General features: G+C 46.0%; 2 non-coding genes across 2 annotated transcripts; one reads left to right on the top strand and one right to left on the bottom strand.

Annotated features, from left to right (window-relative positions):
- The first annotated feature begins 504 nt into the window (after positions 1 to 504).
- On the top strand, positions 505 to 578 carry trnan-guu (transfer RNA asparagine (anticodon GUU)). The gene has a single exon. It is a non-coding gene; the product is annotated as a tRNA-Asn (tRNA).
- Positions 579 to 2,421: 1,843 nt separating this feature from the next.
- trnag-ccc (transfer RNA glycine (anticodon CCC)) lies at positions 2,422 to 2,493 on the bottom strand. The gene has a single exon. It is a non-coding gene; the product is annotated as a tRNA-Gly (tRNA).
- Between the last annotated feature and the right edge of the window lie 18,012 nt (positions 2,494 to 20,505).

The following is a 20,505-nucleotide window of genomic DNA, read 5'->3' as shown; positions in this document are numbered from 1 at the left end:
TTCTGGCTGCCGGGCTGTGGGGAGCGCGGTAGTCGTGGCCGAATGGTTAAGGCGATGCACTAGAAATCGGTTGTGGTTTCGCAGTGGAGGTTCGAATCCTGCTGACTCCGAGAGCAGCGAGTCCAGCCGGAGAAACAGGTGTAATTATGAGGGGTTGTTGATTGTTTGGTCCCGGAGTGAAATTCCATGTAATAAATAGCACTGTTTTTACTACGTTTCAATGCTTCCGTTATGAATTTTGGACGTTGACCTGGAAATTCTCTCCGTTGCAGTGGGCCTGGTCACTCCTGACCCTATTTCCGACCAGAAACATTACTTCTGTTTCTCTCTTCACAGATGTTTCTCGACGTACTGAGTGTTTCTACCGTTTTCTGTTTTATATTTTCTGTGACTTACTGATCCAAACCATTGTTGCAGATTGTGAAAAGCCTGGTCCCAGCCCCGATCCCTGGTCATCGCCTCCAAACCCGGGAATGGGCCATTCACTTCTGCTTTCTTTAGGGTGTCTCTGTGGCGCAATCGGTCAGCGCGTTCGGCTGTTAACCGAAAGGTTGGTGGTTCGAGCCCACCCAGGGACGCTGGCGATCCGGCAGCTTTTGCTGTGCGTGTCATTCTTAGCTGGGTAACACTACGCTGTCCCGAGGCGGGTGCTCCCTGCTGCTGCCTGACTGGGCTCAGTGGGAGCGCTTCCAGCGGGGTCTCACGTCGAGAGTCTGTGCTTCCCTTTCAACGGGATGTGCGTGTTTCCTCCGGTGACATCCTTGGACCTAACGGACTTGCCAGGTCTAATGTCTTGGTTTGATTTTATTCTAAATGGCATCTGCCCCAAAAGGTTTTTACTGCGTGTGGGGAGAGAGCAGAACAGGGGGTTGAACTTGGATGATGAGCCAGGGTCGCACTGAATGGTGGAGCGGGAAGGGCCGAATGGCCAGTTCCAGCCTTGTTCTCTGTGTTCCGATACCTCTGTTTTATGCTCAACGGGTGAGACCCAGAAAAGAGCGGACTTCTGAAATTGTGGAGCGGCAGTGGGGATGTAGCCCAGTCGGAGAGCGCATTCTTTGCATGTATGAGGTCCCGGGTTCAATCCCCGGCATCTTTAGAGATCTTGAACTTTGAACAAGTTCCTACAAAGAATTCTGACTGACCTCATAACGGAGTCGGACTGTGATAATCCAAACCTGATGTTGTGTCGAACCACAGAGAGCTGGAAAAGTGACATCTGACATGGATAAATCACCTGTAATATTGCATCGCCAACTGCCAGAGATGCGCCTCTTAACTTTACCTTGTCGAATACCAGCATGCATGCATTTAAGTTGAGAGCGGGTAGGCTCAAAGAAGCTATGCATTATGTTTTTTTTTACACAGAGAGAGGTGGCGGGGGGGGGGGGGGGTGGAATGCGCTGCCCGGGCTGGTGGTGGCAAAAACGATCGAGGCGTCCAAGGGGCTCTTCGATAGGAGCGTAGATGTGCAGGAAATGTGTAGGCTGAAGGGATGAGATTACTTGGGAATTTGATTACTGATTTAAATAGTTCGGCACAGCATTGTGGGCCGAAGGTCCTGTTCCTGTGCTGCATGGTCCTATGTTCTCTGCTGGAGGGACTCAGTGGGTCAGGAATCATCTGTGGGCGGAAAGGAATTGCCAACGTTTCGGGCCAACAAACTGCATCCAGGGGGTCACAAAGGGACAAAGTGCGCTGCTGGCCATACAACACTGAAGGAATTCTGCATTTATGCTGTTACAGTGATAGGCTTGCGACGTTAATGAGACCTCTGGATTGAACAAAATGAGCCACCACGAGGTGTGGGTGAAGCCGTTGCGTGGTGTCCGGCGGGGTGACTAAAGTATCCCCGGGTCATCCTCCACTGCATCACTTGCAGCATGCAACTGATTTAAACGTAAGCTCACACCTTAAACGCAAGCCTTCAAGTATTTGACATTTCTACCTTAGGAAATATATCTGTATGCCTGCGTTATCTATGCCTCTCATGCTCCAGGGAAAACAACACAAGTTTGTCCAATCTCTCCTAATAGCTCATAGCCGCTAATCCAGGCAACGTCCTGGTAAATCTCTTATGCAGTCTTTCCAAAGCCTCCATATCCTTCCAGGAATGGGGCGACCACATGTGAACTAGTTTGCTATGGGAATATCGACAGCGTAAGAATCGGAAGCTGCAACATCCGTTCATCAATTTACTGGGAAAGATGAGGGACGGAAATTGCTTCCCTGACGCATAGACCTGCTCACAGTAAGCGGCGGCGATGGGATCTCTCTAACCGTCACTCATCGAACGAAATGAATTCAGCAAGTTACCCACGGATTAGCAGAAGTAGAGAACTCGAGACCTCTGCAGATCTTTGTCCTGTGAGAGATTTACTTGTGACAGTCTCGATGTCGGGAGATTAAAACTCTGGAACCTGCGATGGCCGGGAATCGAACCCTGGTCAACTGCTTGGGAAGCAGCTATGCTCACCACTATACCACGATCGCCTCACTAATGCGCAGGCCTTTCGTGTACTAAACCGCTTCCATTGCTGTTTGACCTGTGACTCAACCACCAGTCCCGGCTCTGCTTTCTGACGCGTCATTCCTCATTCGGCTGCAGTCCCTGTTCCGTCCAGTCGATGTCGCCACCCTCCAACAGGCCGGAGTCACACAGCGCGCGGTGACGATTCAGCCCGGATCGGACGATATGAGAGTCGATCCTGAAAAGGTCGAAAAGCGACAAATTGTTTCCTGCCTCTCTCATCAGTAAATGGGAAAATAAATCCTGATTAGCAATATCCCTTTCAACCACATGCAGTTAGGCCCTAATGGGAGCCTCACCTCCGGCCGGTCCTTGAACCCAAGTGACTGTTTCACTGGCGAGTCCTGAGACCTCTCCAGTCAGACAGTGGGGTGGGTGTCTGAAAGGAGCCGGTTTTACTGTCAACGAACACATTCGAGATGACTCTTTGACTTCTCCTGTACCCTGACAACCGGATAACAGTTCATCGGTAGTATCCCCGCCTGTCACGCGGGAGACCGGGGTTCAATTACCCGACGGAGAGATGTTTATTTCGGTTTCCAAAGTGTCCTAATCCTTACGTTGACAGCTTGCTTTTCTCCACGGATGCTGCCTGGCCTGTGGATTTCCTCCTACTTTCAAAATTTTTATTAAATCCAAATAAAAAGTACAGAGTACATGAAACAAAAGAAAAAAAAACAAAATATTACAAAAATGATGTACTGACTCACTATCCTTCATATTAATAAACAAAAATGATGACCAATTAGTATTGATAAGTTGGAATAATTTTATTTTAAAATATCTAACCCCGCTACCAAAACTAAACCTAGTTAGTAACATCCTAAAGACATAGTAATATTGGCCAATATCTCCACTCTAAGCGCCAAATCAGTGGTTTTGAGAGTAGTTCAAAAAAGGTGGTCATAATATTTGAAAGTTCAGAATAGATTCAGAAATAGAGCAACGGATCTTCTCTAAGTTTAGATATGACATAACAACCCGTAACCATTGAGCATGAGTGGGGGCAGTAGTTTCCTTTCGTTTAAGCAATACAGCCCTCCTGGCTATAAGAGAAATGAAGACTAATATGTGTAAGTCAGAAGTCTCCAGAATTATATATTTTTCTTCAACAATCCCGAATAATGCACTTAAAGGATGTGGCTTAAAATTTATATTAAACAGTACTGAAAAGGTTTGAAATACCTCTATCAGGTATTTTTCCAGACTTGGACAAGACTAAAACATATGAATTAAAGAAGCCTCTACATTATTGCATTTGTCACAATAAGGAGATATATCCGAATAGAAACGCGATAACTTGTCTTTGGACAGGTGAACTCCATGGACCACTTTAAACAGAATGAGAGAGTGACGTACATACAATGATGAAGTGTTAACTAGTTTAAAAATGTGATTGCAAGTTTCTTCATAAATTGAAATCTGCAGATAATGTTCCCAAGCATTTTTTAATTTTGTCTAAAGGGACCTTATTCGTTCCTGATAACCTACCATAAATCATAGATATTGAAGCATCATAAAAAGGCTTCAAATTAAAAATTACATCTAGGAATTTCATAAGAGGACTTATAGGGAAAGTATATACTTGAGATCGGTGAAAATCTCTAATTTGAAAATATCAAAAAATGTGAGTTTTTGGCAAATTATATTCAGTTGACAATTGTTCAAACGTTAAGAAATTTCCTCCAACAAACAGATCCTGAAAACAATAAATGCCCAATCTATCCCATTCTTTAAAAGCTATATCAGTTATAGAAGGTTTTAAAAAATCAAAAATGGGACTAGTCAAAGAAAATCTCAATAAATCATAATATTTTCTAAATTGTAACCAAATACTCAAAGCATGTTTAACCACCAAATGATCAGTTAATTTATTTATTGATAAAGGAAGTGAAGAGCCAAGCAAAAAAAAATAGCATTTTTTTTTAGCAGAATTCGCTTCCAAAGAAATCCATATTGGACAGACCACATGATAAATACAGTGGAACCAAAAAGTAAGATTTCGTATATTGACTGCCCGGTAATAAAACCTAAAGTTGGGTGAAGCAAAGCCTCTATTTTCTAGCTTTCTGAAAATGAACTTTCTTTAATCTAGGATGTTTATTTTGACATATGTAGGAAGATATGAATGAGTCAAGAAAATAAAAAAAGGACTTAGGAATAAAAACAGGTAAAGCCTGAAATAGATGCATAACTTTGGTAAATTATTCATTTTAATAGAATTAATGCAATCAATCAGCGATATAGAGAGGTGTGACCAATTTGGTAAGACCCTTTTCACATAATTCAGTAAAGCAAGAAAGTTCTCTTTAAATAAATATTCATAATTTTTAGTAATAGTTACACCCAAATAGATAAAATGATTTCTTATAATTTTAAAAGGAAGATTAATATCGAATGACATCAGATTGTTCAAAGGGAAAAGTTCTCTCGTGTGTAAATTCAGTTTATATCCTGAAAATTGGCTAAAACAGGAAAGTAAAGAAAGCAGAGAAGGTAAGGAAGTCTCAACATCCGAAATAAAGAACAGTAAATCATCAGCACAGAGCCAAACTTTATGGGTGGTACCTCTCCTAAAAATACCGGCAATCTCTGTAGATTCTCGAAAAGCGATAGCTAAAGGTTCAAGGAGCAGGTCAAATAACAACGGACTCAAAGGGCACCACTGTTTAGTTCCGCGTGGGAGTTTAAAAGGTTCAGAAAGTTGAAAGTTAGTAAGAACACGGGCAGAAGGAGATAAATAAAGCAATTTAATCCATTAAATAAAATCGTGCCCAAAGTTAAATTTCTCTAAGCTTTTAAATAAGTAACTCCATAAGACCCGGTCAAAGTCCTTCTCGGCATCTGGAGAAATCACACATTCCGATATTCCCGTAGAAGGAATTGATGTTCAATAAAGGACGAATATTAAAATGGAAATGACGGTTTTTCATAAACCCATCTGATCATCGGACAGAATTAATGGTAACATATTTTCTAATCTACGAGCCAAACTTTAGATAAAATTTTAACATCAACATTCAGTGAAGAAATTGGTCTGTATGAAGAACAATCCGTTGCAGTTTTATTCTTCTTAAGAATAAGTGAAATGAAAGCTTCATAAAAAGATTGTGGTAACCTTCCCAATTTAAAATAAGGTATAAGAAGTGAAGAGAAAGCCTTATAGAAATCTCCCTGAAATCCATCAGGTCCCGGTGTCTTTCCAGAGTGCATTGACAGTATTTAACCTCGGCGATTTCCTCATGAGTAATGCATTTATCTAGTTGTTTTTGGTTATCACCAGAGAGTGTAGGAATGTTTAATTGGTCGAAAACGTTGTACATTACAGTATCATCTTTAGGAGAATCAGAACTATAAAGTTTGGAATAGAATTTAAAAGCATCATTTATTTCTAAATGATCTGTTGTCTTTTTTTCCATTGGCTTTGCGAACTTCTTTAATTTGCCGTCTAGCTATAGAGGTTTTTAACTGATTAGCCAATAATTTACCTGTTTTATCTCCAAGGACATAAATATTGAGTTTTATCTTTTAGGAGTTGATTCTCAATTGGATATGTTAAAAGGAGATTGTATTTAGTTTTGATTTCAAATCGCCTTTTATATGAAGTGCGATCTGTATCCAAGGTATTTTTTTATATGAAGTGCGATCTGGATCCAAGGTATATCTTTAGTCTAGAAGTTTCAATTGATTGTCTAAATCAATTCTCTCTGTATTAGTTTTTTTTTCCTTAACGCTTGCGCTTAAGAAATAATTTGTCCTCTAATAAAGGTTTTAAAATATCCTATATAATAAGACTAGAAGTCTCTCTTGTGGTATTCTTCTTAAAAAAGAAAGTAACACGTTTCTCTAAAAAAAATTAAACATCATTATCAGATAACAAATGTAGATGAAAGCGCTAGGATCTGTTTATTTGAGGGAGTCTGGGGAGATTTAAAGATAAAAACACAAGAGCATGGTCTGAAAGAGCAATGTCTTTATATTCACAGGACTGAATTATTGAGATCATTTGATTATCAATAAAAAAAATAATGCTGGAATATGTGTGATGAACATGAGAAAAAAAATGAATATTCCCCGTCGTCTGGATGTAAAAAACGCCAGACGTCAGTAACACAAGTTTTCATTAAAATGATTGATGACATGAAGCTGATTTATTAAGAGTTGCTGGTTCAGTAGATGACAGATCTAACCTTGAATCTATCCAGGATTTAAAATCTCCTCCTAGAACCAGAAAGTGAAGATCCAAATCTGGAAAAAGTGCAAAAAATCGTTCAAAAAATCCTGGAAGGCCCGTACTCGGAGCAGAAATCTTGGCAAATACCCCTAGTGTATTATGAAGCTTCCCTGATACTGCAACAAAACGACTGTCAGTGTCCGCTATAACCTTATGTTCAACAAATGACACAGTGTTATCGGGAAAGCACTTACAGGGGGACGCCTCTGACTCAGAAAAAACAAATGTGGAAGGCGCACGGGTGTACGCACTCTGCGCTACACGGCCTCTGGATTATTCCAGTCGGTCAAGTATGTATACCTGATTCTTTGTTACCACTGCTTATTTTCTGGCTACATTCTGACACCCACCTTGGCAAGGAGGGAATGAGTAACATTTTACTGCGTACCTGGTGACACCCCAGATTGGGGGATGCAGCACGAGGCAAATTACGGTCGTGTTTGATATGCCAACAAACCAATGCTGGGAAAAGGGTGAAGTGCACCCCAGGCAAAACCCCCTTGCCAGGTGGTCCTTTTGAATGTATACAACTCGACTTTATTGAATTACCGCCTGTACATTGTTACAAGTACTGCCTTGCTATTGTTGATGCATTTCGTAGATGAATTGAAGCTTTTCCAACCTCCAACAATAAGGCCTCAACGGTGGTAAAGTTATTACTCACAGAAGTTCTACCAAGGTTTGGGGTACACCGACGGATAAGTTCTGACAATGAGGAAGTGAAGGGTTAAGAATTGCAACCATACCTATAACTGGCAAACAAAATATATATATATGCATTTATATTTCTCTAGCAAGGACTAGCAAGCTGCTGACACACTAGTTCGGTTGGAATGTTAAGTATGTTAACTGCCTTTGTTTCGGGTAACGAACCCTTCCGATATGTCAGACGGTGGCGATACTGAGTGTAATTAACATCAAGGTGAAGACTTGGTCTGAACAATGAAGGGTGATACCTGCCTTTGAAAGCCTTGATTATAACTCAATTATACTAAGACAAAAGGTGTGATAGCTGTCTCGGGATCTCCATAGCTTGACTGAAACTCGCGGCGCCGTTTGCATGGGATGTGCGTGAGAATTCCTGTATAAATGTCTGTCTGCCCTTTGTTCAGGGAGAACTCGGGAAGCGACTCTTAGTGAGTGCTGAAGAGAATTCTCCGAGCGGTGCACTGCTAATAAAGGTATTTGTTTGAATCGACCTTGTGGCACTGTGTTACTTACAGCGGACAGAAGGGGAAAATTGATTTCGGGATGACAATTTGGCGAGCCAGCCAGGAGTCCAAGACGAGGTTTCGGAAGCGGCGTGAGCGACCGACGGGGATAACGGCCACCTGAGACGGACGGGCCCACAAGATACGATTCACCTTGATCCCTCTCAGGCAGTCGGACACCTGATCGATCCCTTCGCTTACCGACAATCCTCTGACGGACTCCTCGCGAACCTGTCCGAGTGCCACAGGTAAGAGGGGGTTCGAGTCACCAGTTAAGTTAAGTTTTGTTCGGGGTTCGAGTCCCCAGGTAAGTTAAGTTTTGTTCCGGGTTCGAGTCCGCAGTTAAGTTTAGTTTTATTCGGGGTTCGAGTCCCCAGTTTTGGGTTTGGAATTTTAAGTTGTGAATTTCAAAGTTTTGAGCTCTAACTTCTGAGATCGGTTCTCCGGTACTACGACCCTGCCTTAGACCGGTTCTTAAGAGGGGAAATCCCCCACGGGAAGGTCAGGAACCTGAAGTGGGTGAAGGAAAGAAACCGATCTTATAGGTAATCGCAGCGATTCGTACCGTCCGATCGGGTAGAATACAAAATGGGACAAACTCTCGATAAGTCTGGGTCCAATACCCCACTATCTAAGTTATGTAAAGACGATCCGAAGAACGGGAGTAACTTCCGTAGATTATCGGCATGCCTCAACAAGAAATTGGGAAACGAAATATGGCCATTGGGGGGGACTTGGGACGTAGATAAATGCCTAAAGGCAGAAAAGGCAATTTGAGAGCGGAATACAGGGGAAAATGGAAAATATTAATGTCCACTTGGAGGAAAACGGCCGAAGACCTAACAAATAAATCTAAGCAGGCTAGCTGGGAACATAATGCGCGCAGAAGGGGAATTAGTGTGTGTGATGAACAGGGAAATCCTAAGAGTTGGGAATTTCTGAAGTCTCAGTGCGGAGACCACGATTCTGAAAAGAACAGAAGGGTAAATAAGGAGAAGAGCAGAAATAAAAGTAAAAGTAGTAAGGATAAAGTGGAGGTACTTCCCGACATGTCTGGCGTGCCCCTATTGTTCCAAAGTAATGATACGGACGAAGAGGAGGAGGATTGGATGGTCAGACCCACAGCCCCTACCTACCCTCCTCCGCATTTCACTGCCGCCCCCATATAATGCGACGTGTCCACAAACTTTTCCTCTCTCACCACCAATGACTGCTAGCCAAGTCCCGTCCCAAGGACAATTCCGTGGCCCTATTGCATCCCGAACTAGAAATCAGCTTGGACAGAGAGAAAGCCCGCATACGAATGGCTCTAAGGCCACAGACAAACGACGAAGCTTTTTGGCAAGGGACAGTCCTTCAATAGATTCTCAGACGGATACCGACTCTGATTCTACCACTGATTATGGCGACCCTACAGATCCCAGCCAACCACCCATGTTGAACGGGGTTAAGGGAGCCAAGGTTAAGAAACAATTCCCCAACAGGAGTGTACCCTATCCTGATCCAGCCCAAGCCAGCGCTAATCCTACAATCCAAATTTACACCCCTTGGAAGCCTCAGGAGATCTGCTTAATCATGAGTCAGGCGCCCAACCGTAAAACCAACCCGGAAGATTTCATAGATTATGTGATTGGAACAATTCAGATATATCAGGCCGCCCCCCCCCCCCCAAGACCTTTTCAGCCTTTGTTGCATGGCCCTTACAACTAATGAAGTGGCACAGTGGAAAGAACACCTGGGGGACTATGCTGACTGGACAGCCTTTCAGGCGGCCGTCCGGCCTCAGGACCAGGTGACCAATATTAGAACAGCCCTTCGTAAAACCTTCGTAAATCCAACAGCCAATTGACATAACTAAAGTTTTAGAATGCCGACCAAAACAGGGTGAGGACGGCCCAGACATTTGGGACCGTTTCTGTTCACTTTACGGTACCTATGCGGGGTACGATGCCTACAACAGAGGCAATGCCTCCCCCCAGTTTCACGCCGTCCTATTACAATGCATCCCTGCGGGAGTGGCCTCAGCTATCCGCACTAATGACATGAACTGGCCTGACCACGCACGACAAGCCATCAGGAGGGCGCTAGTCCACTACTGGAGTAACGGGCGCGATACGAAAGCCACAAAGGTAAAACAGGAAATGGTGCAGAGACCCCCTCGTCCCCAACCTTCCGACTCCGACAATACAGACTATCAAATGGAGCGGCAATTTTGCGTTCCAGAAGGGGTTGACTGGTCCGGTAAAGGATACCCACTGTACCCCAAGGACTTAAGAACCCCAGTGTACGGGCCCCCTTGTGGACCACCACCACCACCACCATCACCATCTCGTAATTACCTCGGACCCAGGGGACCCCAACAACCCGCAAGCGCCAGGCTGACGGGATGCTACTTTTGTGGGGCACCTGACCATTGGCGGAGGGACCGCCCCCACTACCGTCATAGGCAGACGAGACCCCCTGGTAGACGACAACCTTTTTCAACCAACAACCCGTTTTCTGCTTGACTAGACGTGGAGAGTAGCCTCTCCATGTACCCTGCCCTCACCGATAACCCGGACGATGAACCCATCGTCAATTTCTCAGTTGAAGGAAAGCCGATTCCCTTTATGATAGACACGGGAGCAAATACTTCAACTCTTGAAGCCCCTTGTATCACCCAGCACGATATTAAACTGTCCACAGCCACGGTTTCATTTAGAGGGTAAGGAGGGTACAGCAGTTTTAGTTCAAGTACCTAATGAATCGTGGAATCAGTCGGGCTTGATGCCCCGTCAGTTAATGAGGGTCATAAACTGAAGGAGCTGGGATTCCTAGGCCACAGACTTGAGGCACAGACAGACACAGGCCTTTACTGGGTTCTCCAGATACTGGCATAAGGGAACCTGACTTATTACCTCACCCCTTTCTCGGTGACAGACTGTTTACACCACCATCAGCCCCACTGACTCCTTTCAGATGAGCCAACCCCTAATTTATGGGCCATGTCGAAAGCTGAGGTGGGGCTCACCCCAGTAACCCCAGTCCAAATCCGTGTAAGACCAGGAGCACAATTGCCTTCCGTCCCACTGTACCCCCTTCGGAGAGAGGCAGTTGACGGAATAACCCATTTAATAGATTCATTCTGCAAACAGCGCATCCTGGTTCCTTGCCAGTCGCCCTGCAACAGTCAGTGATGGTTTATTCCTCCCATACCGTAACGGCACTCTTAACTTCTCAACAGACGCAACACCTTACCCAGGTCCGCTTAAACAGATATGAGGTAGCACTCCTGAATAACCCACTCCTCACTTTTGTCTACTGTACGACCATTAATCCTGCCAACTTCCTAGAGGCCCCACCTCAGGATCTTGCGGACCCACCTCATGACTGTCTAATGCGTAACCACGTTTTAACTGCACCCCGTCCGGACCTTTCAGATAAGGCCATCCAGTCAGCCGACTTAAACCTGTACGTCGATGGTAGTTCCTACATTTCTGAACAGGGCACCCGCCTTAGCGGCTATGCCGTGGTAAACGACTCCCAGAGTGTGGAATCTGCATCTCTGCAGCCCCCAGTCTCTGCCCAAAAAGCAGAACTCTTTGCCCTGACCCGAGCTTGCATTTTAGCCAAGGACAAAGTAGCTAACATCTTCACTGACTCCCGCTATGCTTTTGGAGTTGCCCATGATTTTGGCCGACTCTGGGCACACAGGGGATTTCTGACCTCTACAGGAAGCCCCATACAGAATGCGGCTTATGTAAAGAACCTCCTCCAAGCCATCCTCCTCCCAAACAAATTGGCCATCATTAAATGCTCCGCTCACCTATCAGATGCCTCCCTAATAACCCAGGGCAATAACAGGGCAGATACAGAAGCGAAATTGGCAGCACGCCAGGGGTATAAAATCGCTTCCACCATGGAAAAACAAGCAGCTGTTTGCAAGCCAAAGATAGCAACGCCGGGCACCCCAGACATGATCACTGTGCAGCACTTACAGGGGGACGCCCCTGACTCAGAGAAACAAATGTGGAAGGCGCACGGGTGTACGCACTCTGCGCTACACGGCCTCTGGGTTACTCCAGTCGGTCAAGTATGTATACCTGATTCTTTGCTACCGATGCTTATTGACTGCCTACATTCTGACACCCACCTTGGCAAGGAGAGAATGAATAAGATTTTACTACGTACCTGGTGGCACCCCAGATTGGGGGAAGCAGCACGAGGCAAAATACGGTCGTGTTTGATATGTCAACAAACCATTGCTGGGAAAGGGGTGAAGTGCACCCCAGGCATAACCCCCTTGCCAGGTGGTCCTTTTGAATGTGTACAACTTGACTTTATTGAATTACCGCGTGTACGTTGATACAAGTACTGTCTCGTTAGTGTTGATGTATTTAGTAGATGGATTGAAGCTTTTCTAACCACTAACAATAAGGCCTCAACGGTGGTAAAGTTATTACTTACAGAGGTTATACCAAGGTTTGCGGTACCCCGACGGATAAGTTCTGAGAATGGCCCCCACTTCATAGGGAAAATAAATAAGGAATTGTGCGAGGCACTGCATATCGAACAGCAGTTCCACTGCACCTACCATCCTCAAGCAGCGGGTGTAGTAGAGAGAGCTAACAGCACCCTTAAGAATAAACTAAACAAATTAGTGTCAGAGACAGGTCTAAACTGGTTGAAGGTTCTCCCTTTAGCATTGTATCATATGAGATTCATCCACCCCACCCCCCACCTCCATTTGGCCACCGGGGTATCGGCTGCCGAAATCGTCTATGGGCGTCCGGGAAGAACCCCATGGGACGCCGACACCCAAACCCCCCACACGTTGACCTTAATATCATGGGGGATGAACTGCAAAGGTATTTCAGACAACTTACGTCCTCTTTAAAGTTTCTTCATTCACAGGTGGAGAGTGCCCTTAAACCACCTGAAGGGCAGAACACGGAATTGCCTGACCTGGAAATCGGAGACTCAGTACTGATACGGGATTGGCAGCGCCCTAAACTGGGACCTCGGAGGAAAGGCACCTTCCAGATACTACTCCAAACACCGACAGCCGTGAAAGTAAAAGGCCAGGAACGTTGGATTCATCTGAGCGGCTGCAAACGATGGCCACCGGAGGAAAGGTAATACTTTATAAATTCGGACTCCTCACCATTTCCAGTACTCTTGTGCGGGCGTTAGAGGATAATTTGTTTTACGAAATACATATGCAGCTACATGGGAATCGCACTGTTTGTTACCCCTTGGCAGAATCAGTGGAAGGTCTTTTTGTAGCCACACCAAGCAGGAGCCCCAGGGTCCTCTTAAAGTATGAATTTTCAAAAACAAAGTGTGTTGGACAGACGGGAACTTACAGGAGGGGGCTGCCGGGTAAATGCTTGCAAGGAACAGTAACAGGACCTAGTAGTACAGCCCACCACCAGTCCTTCTCCCACTGCTTCACCGGCACAGGGTGGGGTTGTGGGCTAGCGATTGTACAGCATACGATAACATGTGCCGCCACTACCTGTACAGAGAGGAATTGCGGGTTTAAAGGGGGATGGTTTAGCTGTGAGTGCGCTGCTACGAGGTGTGCTACGTTACTTGCAGGAGAGCGATTGGTTTGTGGAGAAGGTAACGGGACCCACGTGAGATTGTCTAATCTCTCTTTAGAATGGCTAACCAGGGAGAATTACCTGAGGGAGCATGGGAGAAATGTTGCTAGGATATCGGTATTTCCAAATGCCCAGTCCACGGCAATCGGGTAATGTAACCTGCTACCGGGCTAAGGAAGGGTATGTGTTCCTCTTTAATGGCACTTACACCACAGCCACCCCCACTCTGCCAGCCAGCTTTGCAATAGGAACGATCAGGCCGGTCACGGTCCCCTGCCCTCAGAAGGCTCGTGTCCGACGAAGACTTGTGGTGCGGTCAGTTAGTGAGGAGTTCTGTGAGGATTGGAGGGATCTTATTTCATTGGGACCTCCCTTAGCATCGTTAGGCCATGGATTCCTGAGTACTCTCTCTCTGGGAGGTTCGGCAGGAACTATAGCCGCGAAAAAAAAAACATAACTACCTTATTTGTGGACTGGCTGCACTGGGAAACAGTACTATGGAGGGCCTGAAGGCGGTGAACCAGGAACTGGCAGAGCTTCGACTTTATGCCCAGAAGACCCGGTATGCTGTGGTCTACCATCTGGCTCAGCACGAGGAGTATGTGCTATAGTTGGGGACAACTGTATCACCAACGTGAGAGATGAGTCCTACAACATCTCCCATGCCATTCAGGACATTCAGACGCAAGTAGATAGCTTTAGACAGGGATTTACAGGAGGAACAATTTGGTTGGGGTGGCTGCTAGGAGGGTCGTGGGCATCATACCTGCTGCATGGAGCTGTGGTACTAATCGTGATTTTAATAGTATGCTGTGTGGTGCTGGCCTGTCTAAATACCTGTTTCAAGGTCCTTATTAATAAGCTTTTGGCCCTCTTCTCAGCGCTGCTCTGGTTTATCATGAAATGATAAAAAGGAGGGAATGAGGAAGTGAAGGGTTAAGAATTGCAACCATACCAATAACTGGCAAACAAAATATATATATGCATTTATATATCTTTAGCAAGGACTAGCAAGCTGCTGACCCACTAGTTAGGTTGGAATGTTTGTTTCGGGTAACGAACCATTCCGATATGTCAGACGGTGGCGATACTGAGAGTAATTAACATCGAGGTGAAGACTTGGTCTGAACAATGAAGGGTGATACCTGCCTTTGAAAGCCTTGATTATAACTCAATTAACTAAGACAAAAGGTGTGATGGCTGTCTCGGGATCTCTTTAGCTTGACTGAAACTCGCGGCGCCGTTTGCATGGGATGTGCGTGAGAATTCCTGTATAAATGTCTGTCTGCCCTTTGTTCAGGGAGAACTCGGGAAGCGACTCTTAGTGAGTGCTGAAGAGAATTCTCCTAGCGGTGCACTGCTAATAAAGGTATTTGTTTGAATCGACCTTGTGGCACTGTGTGACTTACAGCGGACAGAAGGGGAAAAATGATTTCGGGATGACAGATGCTCCTTGGATAAAAGTAGACTATCGGATCAGATTATTACTCCTGACTATTCAGCCCGTCTATTATCCCATCCTCGCTCTTGTTGCTGTTCCAGGTAAGATCCTGTCCAACGACTCGACCAACAAGCAAGTGAGAAGCAGTGATCACGGGGTCCTGTAAAGAGGTCTGGTGGGTGGACTGTTCGTTACGTCTGCCGCTTAATAAAACAGAACGTCCTCACTAACTGAGCTCCGGTTGAGGGAAATGCCATACATAGACCTAGTCCTTGAATGGCGTTTACCACCGTTTTATGTATCCTCCCTTTCTCGATGTTATTTTCTCATATATCTAACCTGTCCCCAACTACATTTATTTGTTCGATAACCATTGCTATCTGCACTGCTACTCTCTCCTCACTGTTGCCGTGTCTGGTGATCCCAGCTGTCGGAACTATCTACGGCAATGATAATGTTGCATTAATCATGGTCTAATTTCATTCTGAAACCTCTGGAGGTTTCCCAACGTTCCCATCCCCCTGGCGGGCAGTACGTGCAGCTGAATTAGACTGCTCCACCGGGGACTGGAATATTTCACCACAATCTCCAGTGTTCCTGCGTCATAACATTCAACGTAAGGTCCAACATAAAGTCACTGCACAAACAAAACATGAAAAGTGACCGTGTCTCTCACCCACACTGACCCCGGTCACCATGAAATGATCAGCGACGCTCTCAAACAGCACTGAGCAAGGATCAGGATCAGGAGCCTAAGCGGATTCCGCATACTGACCAGGTCAATATATCACCTCTCCCCCAACCGAAGCTCAGATATTTAATAACTGGAACACGTAATGAATTGTTCACTCGTCAGGCAGCTTCTCCGTACCACGGAACCACCGCTTCTCACCTGTTTATTGGTCGAGGTGATGCCGTTATTCTCCAGTTGGAAGTTGATTTCACTGACCTATAATCTCCGTCTCCAGCAGACAGCCCCGGTGTCGGATACAACCAACTCCAACTCTGAATCCAAGAACAGGTTTCCACATTTGATTTCCCTCTATGTGAATCTGCTGACGTTGCTCGAACCTCGCTGTCATGTTTGTGTTTATTTTCCTCCTCACTGTGAACGTGCTGACGATTGCGGTCCTGTCGCGGGGAAAGTGCGGTCTATCCAAAGGCGTCAGTCTCTACCTGGTGGCCATGGCAACGGCGGATCTACTGGCCGTTGTCCTCGACCTGATACTGAGGCAGATTCCTATTGTTTATTGGGGAGCATTTACTTTCCTGAGGTACATCCCCGTGTGTAATATCCACGCCGTCCTGCTTTACGCAGCCACCGACTGTTCTGTCTGGTTCACCGTCGCTTTCACCTTTGATCGGTTTGTAGCCATTTGTTGCCAGAAGATGAAAGTGAAATATTGCACCGAGAGAACGGCGGCTGTGGTTCTGGGGACGGTGACCGTGCTGAGCTGCTTAAAGAACATTTTCTGGTATTTCATGCTCTCAGGAGACTACGCGCGTAGTAATTTTCCTTGGTTTTGCTATGAAAGCTACGATGGTCTGTTCTCAGTGGATTGGACAGCAGTCGAGTTCCTCCATTACCTCCTCACGCCTGTGATCCCATTTGTCCTCATTTTCTTGCTCAATGCTTTGACTATCAGGCACGTTTTAGTGGCGAGCAGAGCCAGCAGGAGACTCCGGGGTGGCAGCAGTGGGGACAGTCCCAGAGACCCGGAGATGGAGAGCCGCAGGAAATCTTTCATTTTACTCTTGGTTGTGTAGGGGAATTTCATCCTGTTGTGGGCGCTGTTTACGGTGCATTCTGTGTGGCTCCGATTATATTTCATTGATGAGGCTGGGTTTCCACCTTGGACTAAAGGGAACTGAGACTCATGCTGCAGCTCCTGAGCTGCTGCACAAACACGGCTCTTTACGCAGTGACCCAGACTAAGTTCAGGGAGCAGCTGAGGGAGCTGCTGAAATATCCGCTCATTCTCATTGTGAGATGCGCTCAGCGCGGAGAGGAGCAGAAAAAATCCGCGGCGCTCCCCCGCTTGAACAAATTCCGTCTCTCCGACTCCAGACACACTGGTGGTGGTGGGGCGGGGGGAGCAGGCAGAATCGGGCCTGGATAGTGAACTGGAAGGAATATCTTCTCATCTCTGTGACTTTGTTTTGTTCTAAATGAGTTTTTTTTTTCCTGGAAAAAATGTTTAATTCATGTTTAATTTGTTTTACTTGAGAATGCTGCTGATATATCGCGATGTCCCTGTGATGCCGCTGCAAGTATGTTTTTCATTGCACCTGTGCGGTCATGTACTTGTGCTTCTGACAATAAACTCGACCTTGACTTTGACTTTGAATTATCTGATGTCGGTTCTTCTCGGCAGAATTACTTCACGCCGTTTGAGGTTTTACGTCACAGATCCAGAGACCTGGGTTGGAAAAACAAGGTACAGACCAGGAACAAGCCCTTCGTCCTGCAATGTTGTTCCGGACTAATTAAACAAGTTTTTAAATGATTAACTAAACTAATCTTCTCTGCCTCCACAAATGTCCGCAATCCTCCACGTACCCCAATCGTATTTCCCTCCACCGCCACATCTGACATCGCAATCCAGGCACCCATCACTCTCTGGGTAAAAGGTCCTGCCGCACACATCTCCTTTGAATTGCCCACCACTCACCTTAAATGCTTTTACTCTGGTATCAGACGATTCGTCCCTGTGTAAAAGATAAAGGTTGTCTACTCTATCTGTGACACTTCTAATCTGATGATCTGCTATCATTTCTCCCCTGAAACTCCGTCGCTCCAGATAAAACAACCCAAGTTTGTCCAACTTCTCCAAACAGCACATACCCTCTAACCCAAGCAGAATCCTGGACTTTTGGCACCCTCTTCAAAGAGTCCACATCCTTCCTGTAACGGGGCGATCAGAACTGAATGCAACACTACAGCTGCGGCCTGAACAGAGCTACAAACATCAGAGAGATAACATCCGACTCTTGTAATCAGTGCCTTGACTAATAGAGGCAAACATTCCATACGCCTTACTTACCGACCTATCAACCTGTGCAGTCACTTTCAGAGAGCTATGGATATCCACCACAAGATCTCTCTGACAATCAACACTGTTGACGGTCTTCCCATTATCAGGGTACAGTCACTTTATATTTGAACTCTAAAAGTGCAACACCGATGATGCGGCCGGATTAAACTCCATCTGCCAATTCTCCGCCCATATCTGCAACTGACCTATATCCCACTGTACCCTTTGTCAATCTTAAAAACAATCCACAACACCATCAATCTTTTTACTGTCTGCGAACTTACTAATTCACCCATCTCCATTTTCATCCAGGTTGCTTCGATATATCACAAACAGCGGAGGTCCCAGTACGGTCCCTGGGGAACACCAAGAGTCATAGAAGTGCAACCAGAATAAGTCCCATCGATCAGCACCCTCAATATTCTATGGGTAAACCACTTCTGAATCCGAGCGGTCAAGTCACGGTGGATCGCACGCATCTTCACAATCAGAATCAATTTATTATCACCGTCTTATATGCCGTTAAATGTGTTGTTTTGCCGCAGCAGTGCAGTGCAAACGCATAAAACTACGATAAATATTCAAAATCTATAGTACAAAATAAGCAACAATCAGGTAGTGTTCATGGACCGTTCAGAAATCTGATGGTCTCAGGGTAGAAGCCGTTCCTGGATCGTTGAATGAGGGTCTTCATACTCCATGATGCAAGTAACAGCAACGCTATTTCTCGGATGGTAAGGCACCGCAGCGATGAATGCTGCATTCTTGAGGCACCGCCTCTTGAAGATGTCCTCGATGGTGGGGTGCGGTGTTGTAATTCCGGTGATGGAGCTGGCTGACTCCACGACCCTCTGCAGCCTCTTTTAATCCTGTGCATTGGAGCCTCTGGACCAGCAAACAGTCAGGATGCTCTCCTCGTTCATCAAAAGAAATTTACAAGACCATAGAAACATACAACCATAATACACTACAGCACAGAAAACAGGATATTCGGCCCTTCCAGTCTGGTCCGAAACTTTATTCCGCTAGTCCCATTGATCTGCACCCAGTCCATAACCCTCCAGACCTCTCCCATCCATGTATCTATCCAATTTATTCTTAAAATTTAAGAGTGAGCCCGCATTTACCACGTCAGATGGCAGTTCGTTCCACACTCCCACCGCTCTGTGGTTTCCTCTAAATCTTTCGCCTTTCGCCCTAAAACCATGTCCTCCCGTACTTATCTCTGCTAATCTACGTGGAAAGAGCCTACTCGCATTTACTCTGTCTATACCCCTCATAATTTTATAAACCTCCATCAAATCTCCCCTCATTCTTCTACTCTCCAAGGAATAAAGTCCTAACCTGTTCAATCTTTTGTGTAACTCAACTCTTGAAGACCCGGCAACATTCTAGTAAATCTCCTCTGCACTCTTTCAATCTACTGATATCCTTTCTATAGTTACCTGACCAGAACTGCACACAATACTCCAAATTTGGCCTCGCCAATGTCTTTTACACCTCACCATAACATCCGGACTCCTGCACTCCTATACTCTTGCAGAGGGACCTGGACCAACTGAAAAAATGGGCCAGAAAATGGCAGATGGCATGTTGCATTTTAGAAGTAAAATTCAAGGTAGGACATACACAGTAAATGGTAGGGCACTGAGGAGTGTGGAGGAACAAAGGGATCTGGGAGTTCAGATACATAGTTCCGTGAAAGTGGCGTCACAGGTAGACAGGGTTACAAAGATCGCTTCTGGCATACTGGCATTCATAAATCAAAGTACTGAGTATAGGAATCGGGACGTTACTGGGAGAGTGCGAGGGGCTTTGGAGAGAGAGCAGGAGAGGTTTAAAGCCCTATCTCTCCCATCTGCCCCCACACAACCCATCCCCCTCCTCTCCCACCTCCCCCTCCCCAACACACTTCGACACACCTCCCCTCCCACCTGCTCTCCATTCGCACATTTCCCTCCTCAACATCCCTTCCAATCCCCTCCCCACCACCCTCTCCTCCCCAACACTCTCCTCCTCCCATTCCCATCCCCTCCATTTCATCTCCTCCCCTCCCAAACCACAATCACTCTCCCGTCCCACCTCCCTCTCCTATTCCCCTCCACTCCATACCATTCCCCTTCCGTCTCCTCCATCCCTTCCCTCTCCCCTCCCATCACCTCCTTCACCCACCGAGACCACAGCCCCCCCCCCCCCGGTTGACGCAGCTCACCCCAGACTCCCGGGAACAACCAACTCTCCCCTGAGGTCTCCCCCTTGTCTCCGCGAGCTCGGAGGTGAAGGGTTATTACTCTGGCAGGAGGTCGGTGACAGGCGGTATCCCACAGGGATCCGTACATCTGTGATATACCCGCTGTCTGTGATGTATGGAAATGTGCTGGATGGGTGGGTCAGTAAGTTTGCAGACGGTCACAGTGCAGGCAGAAGGGGTTTAGTTTAATTCAGCAGCATGTCAGCACAGACACTGTG

Source organism: Pristis pectinata, unplaced genomic scaffold (assembly GCF_009764475.1).
Source record: "Pristis pectinata isolate sPriPec2 unplaced genomic scaffold, sPriPec2.1.pri scaffold_134_arrow_ctg1, whole genome shotgun sequence".
Taxonomy (NCBI): Eukaryota; Metazoa; Chordata; class Chondrichthyes; order Rhinopristiformes; family Pristidae; genus Pristis; species Pristis pectinata.
This window is presented reverse-complemented; position numbering and strand designations above follow the sequence as displayed.